Source organism: Leuciscus leuciscus, assembly GCF_965113295.1.
Source record: "Leuciscus leuciscus genome assembly, chromosome: 16".
Lineage (NCBI taxonomy): Eukaryota > Metazoa > Chordata > Actinopteri > Cypriniformes > Leuciscidae > Leuciscus > Leuciscus leuciscus.
Window position 1 is genome coordinate 9418449 of NC_138740.1, and position 10817 is coordinate 9429265.

Below are 10817 nucleotides of genomic sequence, written 5' to 3' on the forward strand. Positions count from 1 at the left end.
TCGTTGTACCACGGCGTTGGACTATTTTCTTTAATCTTCCTTAAGCGCAAAGGAGCAACTGTGTCTAAAGTGCTGGAAAAGAGAGAGTTAAAAGTTTCTGTCACAATATCAAGTTCTTCTAAGCTATCTGGTATGCTGAGATGATGAAACTGATCAGTAATATTATTAATAAAGCAATCTTTAGTGGCAGAAGTGATAGGTCTAACATATTTGTAACACGGAGTCAACTTTGCAGCCTTGGCTAAATTAAGTTTACACGAGACAAAATAATGATCTGAGATGTCATCGCTCTGCTGCAGAATTTCAACGACATCAACATCTATTCCATGTGATAATATTAGATCTAAAGTGTGATTACGACAATGAGTAGGTCCTGACACGTGTTGTCTAACTCCAATAGAGTTCAGAATGTCTTTAAATGCCAATCCCAATGCATCTTTTTCATTATCTACATGTATATTAAAATCACCAACAATTAGTACTTTATCTGCAGCCAGTACTAACTCTGATAGAAAATCAGCAAATTCTTTGATAAAATCTTTATGGTGCCCTGGTGGCCTGTATACAGTAGCCAGCACAAATGTTAAACGTGATTTACACTAGATAGTGTTACATTTAGCAACAACACTTCAAATGAATTATATTTAAAACAAGACTTCTCAGTAATTCTGAAGATATTACTATAAATTACAGCAACACCTCCCCCTTTGCCTTTCAGACGAGGTTCATGTTTATAACAGTAATCTTGCGGGGTGGACTCATTTAAAGTAATATAATTGTCTGGTTTTAGCCAGGTTTCTGTCAAACACAGCACGTCGATATTATAGTCAGTAATCATATCATTAACAATGACTGCTTTTGAAGTAAGGGATCAAATATTCAGCAACCCAAGCTTTATCATATTTTGTTCATCCGTATTATATCTGTTTTTTATTTGTTGAACATCAATAAAAATTTTACCCTTGAATGGGTTTAGGAGTTTTTTGTATTTCCTAGTTCGGGGAACAGACACAGTCTCTATATGATGATATCTAGGTGAAAGAGACTCTATGTGATGGGATTTATCTGACCTTGGTGACGTGAGACAGCTAGCAGACGGTCGGTTTAGCCAGTCTGTCTGCTTCCTGACCTGAGGCCCCAGATTGTCATGTTTGAGCTCTAAGACTATGTGCCATATTACTAGAGAGAAGAGCAGCACCATCCCAGGAGGGATATACCATCTCTTTTCAACAGGTCAGGTCTGCCCCAAAAACTTGTCCAATTGTCTATGAATTCTATATTATTACGCGGACACCAATCGGACAGCCAGCCATTGAGTGAGGACAGTCTACTGACTATCTCATCACTCCTGCGAACAGGAAGGGGGCCAGAGCAAATTACAGTGCCTGACATCGTACTTGCAAGTTCACACACCTCTTTAATGTTAATTTTGGTGATCTCCGACTGGCGGAGCCTAACATCATTAGTGCCGACGTGAATAATAATTTTAGAGAATTTACGATTAGCATTAGCCAGCACTTTTAAATTTGCTCTGATGTCAGGCGCTCTGGCTCCCGGCAAACATGTGACTATAGGCTGGAGTCTCTATTTTCACGTTCCGTGTAATAGAATCGCCAATAACTAGGGCACAATCAACAGGATTCTCAGTGGGTGTTTCACTGAGTGGGGAGAACCTGTTTGATGTTGTAATCGGAACGGAAGAGCGGTGTTTTGTCCCGCGACTAGAGCGTCTCACCGTCACCCAATTGCCCTGCTGTGAGGGCTCTACTTCAGCCGGAACCGACCAGTGTACAGAGTTCACTAAGCTAGTCGCATCCAAAACAGTATCTAAAGTCCTTGCACTCTTACGATTAACCTTGATTAAAGTTTGGATGCGTGTCTCTAGTTCTGAAATCTTCCCCGTCAGCTTTACTATCTCCCTGCATTTATATCACATGTAAATCCTGTGCTGACAGAGAAGGCTATGCTATACATGTTACATGAGGTGCAGGCGACAATAAGAGGAGAAGATGACATGACTCACCGTGTTTGTTGACTGATACTCACCACAGTTTTTTGATGAACTCGTAAAAGGCACGAGAGAATAAAAAAATAAATAAATAAAGAGCGCACGGAAGGCACGAGCGCGCTAGAGGATAAATAAATAAATAAATAAATATATAAATAAAAAGCGAACGGAAGGCGCGAGAGCACTAGAGAATAAATAATAATTAAAGTGCGCATGGATGGTAGCCTACGCTAACAGGCTAGAGAATTTCAAGCGTGTTGTGCTAGCAATAAATATTTAGATTGAAGCTAGCGATGTCAGGTTAATGTGTGATGTTGATTAAGTTATATTTAGCAGTATAAATAACAAGGAATGATAGTAAATAATGATTAAAAGCGAAAGATACGAAGCTTACAGATGCAAACCAATGCCTAAAACTGTAAACAAGTAAACAAACTAAAACAAACGTCAATGTTAAAGGATCTTATCCCTTAGTTGTAAATCAGTAAGCAGGTGTTCATTGTTTGTGAGGTTGTGTTTTGTAAGTAGTGTAGTATGTGTAAAATCTTCTATTTCACTTTTATCAATGTTATCAAAGGAGCATTTCTAAAGTTGTCTTTAGTTTGAATGGTAAATTAATTTGTTCCCTGTTATCCAGACTTTTTTTGAATTGGCAAAAAATTATCTTCATCTTTAGACACCACCATGTCTTGGAATTGTCTGATGCCATGTATAATGATTTGCAAAAGTGAAAACTATGGTAGATTGTACTATGGTACATATTAATTCAATATCACACAGCCATCACTGATTCAGGATCTAAAACTTGTAGAAAATTTTGTCCATAAGGCAACTAACATCATATTTCTAAAATAAATGAATGATGTTTGTTTTAGTCTCCATAGAATTAATGACATTCACCCTTATGGTCTCAGCTAGGTCTTGAAAACCCATTCCCATCAGCTCTTTTGTAAATAATCTCCTTTCCTCAGGGTGTTGTTGTCCCCTTGGCATAGTTATATCAAGTTATAAGACACTTGTCACAATGAAATACAAGCCATCCAAGGAATGTAGTTTCTGGAGATCAGGGGTCTCATTTATAAAACTGTGCGTAGGAACCTTACTAAAAGTGTACGTGCGCCCGAAAGCCAAAAATGGCGTACGCAAAAAAATATTCAGACTTATAAAACCGTTCGTACGCCAGAACCTGCGCAGAATTCACTTTATAAATCCCAGTCAGAGGAAGATGCGCACATGCGTCTCCACCCCGAAATAACCATATATGGAGCTTACCGCCTAGTTTTACTATGCAGATCCTCATCTGCATATCATTTGCATATGATTATTCATCCACGTGATAACGTTTAACGGTACAAGACACATTACATTAATAAAAATCAAGTAGTTGCCTTTCCTTGCCTTGTTTTTGAATACATAAATCAAATAGTGTAAAATACATTTCAGAGAAAGTTTTTTTCAATCTTTTCCACTGGCCAAATTGTATTTTTAATTGATTCATATTTTTAATGGAAACAGATAGGCCTTGGGCATTATTTGTGCGAAACTATTTTCTCAGACAATCTGGTATTATCATGATAAGCAATTATCTCTGTGGTTAAAACATTAAAACACAGCACGCCAGAGGAAAAGTGTTCAAAAACATCGCATCCACAACAAATATTTCTATTGATTGAATATAAAAAATGTTGTAACTTCTCAGTAATGATTTCAAGTTTAAGTGTTTAACTCCATTAATTTGAATGGCATTTAAGAAGGGATGGATATTTGCTTTAAGTGACAGGCTTGGTGAGTGAAATCATATTTGTATTATCTTTCTGTATATGTTTAATTTTCTTTAGATTTTCTGTCTAAAAGTGACCAAAAAGACATTTAACTCCAGCTCACCATCGGTGTCGCCAAACTGCTCCATATCCAAAACGTTCGTACGCATGGGTCAGAGTTTGCGTGCAGGTGCGCAAATTTTCCCATCAAGTTTGTTTTTATAAATCACAACTTATGCGTCGGAAGTGGCGTACGCCTCTTTCAGGGCCTGTTTTGTGTGTACGCAACGGTTATAAATGAGGCCCCAGGGGACTTGCGTTGAATTCATACTAAAACATTGCGTACGGACAAAGCTGTAAATGTGCGTACGCACAAAAAAAAACAGATGTATGAATCTCTGCGTACGAAGGATCCCACGCATATTCTCTTTGTACATCCCAATTAACGTAAAATTGAGCGCACATGCACGAGCACAACGCCCCACCCAGTCTCCTCCCTTAATTAAATCAATTTAAATATGGTAATGAGTCCACTTTGGCAAAAGAAAGCAGTAAGAAAATGGCTAAAGCAAGCGGCAAGAAACCAAACTTTACAGAAAGTGAATTGGAGGTGCTACTGTCGGAGGTAGAAACGAAAAAAAAAAAATTATTTGGAACTTTGTCCTCCGGAATTAATAACAAAAGGAAAAAATATGAGTGGGAGAGTTTGGCTGATGCCGTCAATGCGGTGGGATCTGAAAGTCGCACTGTAAATGACCTTATAAAGAAATGGTCTGATATAAAGGTGGACGTTAAACGGAGAACTGCTGCGCACCGACAAAGTGTGGGCAGAACAGGCAGTGGTAAAGGGGTCGATGAACTTACACCCTTTGAGCAGAGAGTTGCCTCAATTATGGGTGACACTTTACTCTCTGGAGTAGTATCTGCTGCTGTGGGAGACTCAGATTTACTACAGGACTGCCACGAAGGTAACCAATTTCTCATTTGTTTTTACTTTGGTACACATAGCTTACCTATTTAATTTTCAAATGCATGCAATGTAGCTGACCAAAAGTACACCAGAGATTTTACGTATCCATTGCATTTATGGCAAATGCGTGTAATCATTAATAAGGAACAGACTCAAATCACAGTTAACATGTGCCTGTGTTTATTTAGACTCAGATGGTGCAACAGCCGGAACATCCACTGGCACGCACTCGGAATCCGCCCCTCCTGAGCAGCCAGCGCCCACTGTGCCCAGCGTTTCCACTGCTCCCCCCAGTGCTGAGGCCCGTCCGTCTGGCCGCGTCTTGACGCATGCTGTTCTGTAATCCAACAGCAAATCGTTATGGCCATCTGAGAAATTAACAGTCACCTGAAAAATATCACTGACGCACTCACAGACATAAGCCACTCATTAAAGGAATTGGTAAAAAAATGAACTTTGTCTCCGATTACCATTTATATTGTCGCAATCACATGTTGACGGGCCTGAATGGCTTGTTGGTTGGGCTGCACATACATTGGTCCTGGGTCAGGGTCATCTGGCGGTGCTGCCACCTCACCAAGTGGTATGCCATGCCTGTGCGCGACATTGTGCAGAACACCACAGGCCAGTACAATGCGGCACACCTTGTCAGGGCGGTATAACAGCATCCCCCCAGTCCTGTCAAGGCAGCGCCACCGACATTTCAGCTGCCCAATCGCCCGCTCTACAACTGACCGAGTGCGAGAATGGGCATCATTGTATCTGCGATCTCGGTCAGTTTGTGGGTTGGTGAGGGGGGTTAACAGCCACGTCTTTAGTGGATAACCGCGGTCTTCGAAGGGTTGTTGAATAATTAAATAATAAAAAAAAATATATATACAATTAGATAGAACCATAACTTTAAATGCATCACTCACCAAGAAGCCACCCATTGCGCACCCTGCCAGCTTGGAGCCTCATCCCAACCATGCTGTTTGTAAGGATGTATGAATCATGGGTTGACCCAGGCCATCTTGCCACAATATTTGTTAGGCGCATTTGTGCATCACATATTATCTGCACATTTATTGAATGGAAATGTTTCCGATTCACATATGCAAATTCTTCTTCAGATGGCGCCTTTATAGCAATGTGTGTGCAGTCGATCGCTCCGATTACATTAGGAAAACCGGCTATCGCTGCAAATTGCGTTCTAATGTTTGGCTGGTCAACTGCATCATATGGGAACCTTACTGTATACAGTGGTGGTCAAAATTGATGGCACCCCTGATAAATATGATAAAAAATGGCTGTAAAAAATAAATCTGCATTGTTTATCCTTTTGATCTTTCATTAAAAAAATTCACAAAAATCTAACCTTTCATTGAAGTAAAAGAATTGAAAGTGGGGGGTAAATCACATTATAAAAGAAAAGTTTTTCTCCAAAACACGCTGGCCATAATTGTTGGCACCCTGTTATTAAATACTTTTTGCAACCTCCTTTTGCCAAGATAACAGATCTGAGTCTTCTCCTATAATGCCTGATGAGTTTGGAGAACACCTGACAAGAGATCAGAGACCATTCCTCCATACAGAATCTCTCCAGATCCTTCAGATTCACAAGTTCATGTTGGTGCTTCTTCTCTTCAGTTCACTCCACTCATCAGGTCAGGTAACTGGGACGGTCATGGCAGAAGCTTCATTTTGTGCTCAGTTACCCATTTTTGTGTTGATTTTGATGTTTGTTTTGGACCGTTGTCCTGATGGAAGATCCAACCACGGCCCATTATAAGATTTCAAGCAGAGGCTGTCAGGTTTTGATTTTTTATCTGTTTGTATTTGCTAGAATCCATAATACCATGTATCTGAACAAGATGTCCAGGACCTCCAGCAAATAAATAGGCCCACAACATATAAGATCCAGCAGTATATTTAACCGTAGGCATGGGGTACTCTTCATCCCTGTTTGCACCAAACACATCTGCTGGGTTTGCTGCCAAAAAGCCCTTTTTTTTTCGTTTTATCTGACCATAGAATCCGGTCCCTTTTGAAGATCCAGTCGTGTCTGACAACTGAATATGCTGGAGTTTTTTTTTTGGAGGAGCGAGGAGGATTTTTCTTGAAACCCTCCCAAACAACATGTGGTGATGTAGGGGTTGTTTGATATTTTTTTTTAGGCTTTCTGACCCCCAAGACTCAACTAATCTCTGCAATTCTCCATCTGTGATTGTTGAAGAGTCTTTGGCCACTCAAACCATCCTCCTCACCATCCATTAAGACAATATAGACACACGTCCTCTTCCTGGCAGATTCGTAACATCTTTAGTTGATTATAACTTCTTAATTATTGCCCTGATGGTCAAAATGGGGATTTTCAATTCTTTAGATATTTTCTTACAGCCACTTTCTATTTTGTGAAGCTCAACAATCTTTTGCTGCACATCAGAACTATATTCTTTGGTTTTACTCATTGTGATGGATGATTAAGGGAATTTGGCCTTTGTATTTCCTCATATTTAAACTCCTGTGAAACAAGAAGTCATAGCTGGACAATTTCATAGTCACCCTGGTGTGCTAAAAAAGGTAAATATTAATGGGAATATACTTCAGAGATATTTTTCTCATAAAAAAATTCTAGGGGTGCCAACAATTATGGCCAGCGTGTTTTGGAGAAAAACATTTATTTCATAATGTGATTTACCCCCCAATTTCAATTATTTTACTGCAATGAAAGGTTAGATTTTTGCGAATTTTTTGAAGGAAAGATCAAAAGGATAAACAATGCAGATTTAGTTTTTACAGCCATTTTTTATCATATTTATCAGGGGTGACATCAATTTTGACCACCACTGTACATGAGGCCCCAGGCATGGAGATCACATTTTTTGGGCAGACTGCTGTAATCCTCAATGATGCTGTTGGCCTAACAAACATCCGCTCAACCCATCTCACATCTAACACCTCCCTTCAGAGTAGGTGCCCAGTGGCGGTGACCCCCTGCTTTAGGTTGCCCTCCACTTGGCCAAAAGAGGATCTTACCCGTCTTTGAGAAATCACCTCATGCACGCTGGTAACCGCTCCTTCCCATTAAGAATTTTAACAGGTATTTTCTGGAGCTTAGGAAAGTGCATTCAAGAGCCATCAGAGCCATTTGGAATGCCTAATAGTGTAAACATGGAGACAAATTAATGATAGTTGTATTTAATCACCAAAATCCATTAGACATCTTCAAAACATCAACATAGCAATGCTGAGTTTATACTCAGTGAATTTAGTTATTACAACCGTCCATATAGTAATGTTCTGTTACATCAATAACCGGTACCATCAACCCTGTACATGGTGACAAAGATGAGACAAAGAAGTTACTGGTCATGGGATAAACAAATAAAAATGGTCACTTCTATCATTTAAGGTATATTATTATTTCTTGAAACATTTAACTACCAATTGCATGTATCATTTCTTTTAAAATCTCTGTGTCTATAATTTCCAACTGAGACACTGTGCTTTACTATAAATAGCTTGTTATTTATGGCACAGGCTCAAATAGCATAATCTAACTGACTTTGAATGAGAGAAAGACTCTGAGAGAAAGTCCAGACTGCCTCAGAGTAATTCTGCATTTTCATAACTTTTATAATTTCATTCTAGTCACTTTTTACTTCGACTTAGTCAGAAGTGACATGTTTTTTTTGTTGTTGTTTTTTTTTTCAAATAAACACCTTTGTTCATTCTTCCTTATATATTTTTCAACTCTCATTCTTTTGGAGTCAACTATAATTTACATCAGCTTGTACTTGTCAAATACTATAAAACTATTATCATAGATCTTTCCTCAAAGTAATTCCTTAACTTGAATCTTATGATCTTATTTTTATCTCGTTTTTTATTTTTTATTTATTTTTTTAGACAAAAACGTACATTTTATAACGTTAAACAATGATCTACTTTTAAACCCACATTAACACCAGACATTTCTGTTCAAAAGCTTAGCTTGTTTCTGTTTTTCTCTTCAAATACCCAAAGATAATGTTTTTTTTCTATACAATTACTTTTGGTCATCTTACCACTCTCTATATACTAGAGAAGCAACAGGCTCTCTCTCTCTCTCTCTCTCTCTCTCTCTCTCTCTCTCTCTCTCTGTGTGTGTGTGTGTATGTGTGTGTGTCTAGATTCCAAAGGAAGGGGCTGCTTCACTCTCCCTTCTCACTCGAGGAACTCAAGGAAGAGAAAAAAAAAAGTTTAAAAAAAGTTTACCCTTATAATTTTCAGTTGTCTTTCTTTTTATTTGATTTCTTTTTTTATTTAGTTTAACTCAGATCAGTTTCTTTTGTTTTCTTTTTCTTAATTTAAATCAGATCATTTTCTTTTTTTTTCTTTCTTTTTTTCTTTGTTTAACTTCATTGTCAAAATCAGAATGCACACGATTCTAGCTCCTAATTCCATTGATATCCGTCTTCTAAGGGTCTCTGTGGTGTATTTAAGTTCAATCTTACTGTACCACCCCAGAGAAACATAGAGGCATGATGGGGTGAGAGGAAGGAGAAACTGAGAGATGAGGGGGTGAGGAAGGAGAAACACCAAGAACCCATTTACAGCTGGCATGATGGGATGAGAGGATAGAGAAATGGGGAACAGAGAAATCTGGAATGAAGACCACCTCTCATGTAGCCTTATTCTGATATGCTTGTTTCTCTCTGTCTGATGCATGTATAACATAATAAATAAGAAATCTCATGGCAAAGTAACTGGTGTAGCTTCCGTGATTCAACCATAACGGGGGAAAGCATGATTTTCAAGTCTACAAGGGTATTGTTACACCCCATAGCAACGATTGTTTTTAATTGTACAGTACAATCGTAACATGGTACAGACATTATCTTAGTTTCATAATGTCCTTAAACATAACAGTATTGCTGGCCATAAAGTTGACCGAGTTGTCCTAGACGAGACGAGACGCTGCGCTGTGCTTCTCGTCCGGTGTGCGACCCCCTTTAGGGAGTACATTGAACGCTCGAGCCAGAGCAGATATTTGTGTGCTTTGGAGGCCGATATAAGGGACTGCCGGTTACGAAGCAGAGACTCTCTTATTGGATAGTGGATAGCACTAGCTTACAAGTCCTTGGACTTGCAGTGCCCTATAGGGGTGAGGGCCCACTCCACCAGGGGTATGCCCTCCTCTTGGTCTAGCGGAGTGTCCATCGAGGATATCTGTACAGCGGCCGACTGGTCCTCACCGTCCACCTTGTTGGAACTGGATAATATTCTGATTGTCAAATCCAATCTGACTTCTGACCTATAATGCTGCCTGAATAATAATCAAACTGCCCCCCCGACTGATCATGGTTTCTCCCAAGGTTTTTTTTCTCCATTCTGCCCTGATGGAGTTTTGGTTCCTTGCCACTATCACCTTTTTCACCTTTGTGAAGGCCATTGGCTTTTGGCTTACTTAGTTGGGGACATTCAATTTAACATTTGATTAAATATTCAACAATAATATTTATCTGCCTGCATTGACACCATTATATGAGAGCTGAACTGAGCTGGATGATGCCATCACGGTTTTCTCAAGAGCGGCCGTATGTATAAATTAACTAAATTAATAACTTTTTTACAACAAAAATGAAACATCATTGAACTTTCTTAAGCTGGACTTCGATGCTATTAACTTTTTTGCATTATTTTCCTGTTATCTCTGTAAAGCTGCTTTTAAACAATCTGTATTAAAAAGCGCTATATAAATACATTTGACTTGACTTGTTTTGGAACTTGGAAGGCCCTACTCTTCAGGCACAGATATTATCTGCTTAACCAGTCCCCAAATGCAGGGTTTTTCCTAGTGGTGTCATGCCCCATGGGTCCATAACCTTGGTTTCCTAACAGGAACGAGCATTACGTAGCTTGTCGAAGCTCCTGCTCCTCAGTCGAAAAATTCTGACGAAATTGGCAATCAGCACGACTTAAATAGGCAGTCGGCCCTGCCTGTTTTGGTGGGCTGAAATGCCATTTGTCTTCAGTATTCTGAGAAAAACAGAGTTTTCCCCATAAGCATCAGTAACTGACGCAATGCTCATTCCCGTCATCTCAGGGAACTAAG

At 39.2% G+C, this 10817-nt stretch overlaps 1 long non-coding RNA gene across 1 annotated transcript in view; it reads left to right on the forward strand.

Annotated features, from left to right (window-relative positions):
• Window positions 1-10817, forward strand: part of LOC309477997 — a 46713-nt gene that overhangs the window by 3437 nt on the left and 32459 nt on the right. The gene's annotated exons all lie outside the window — the stretch shown is intronic.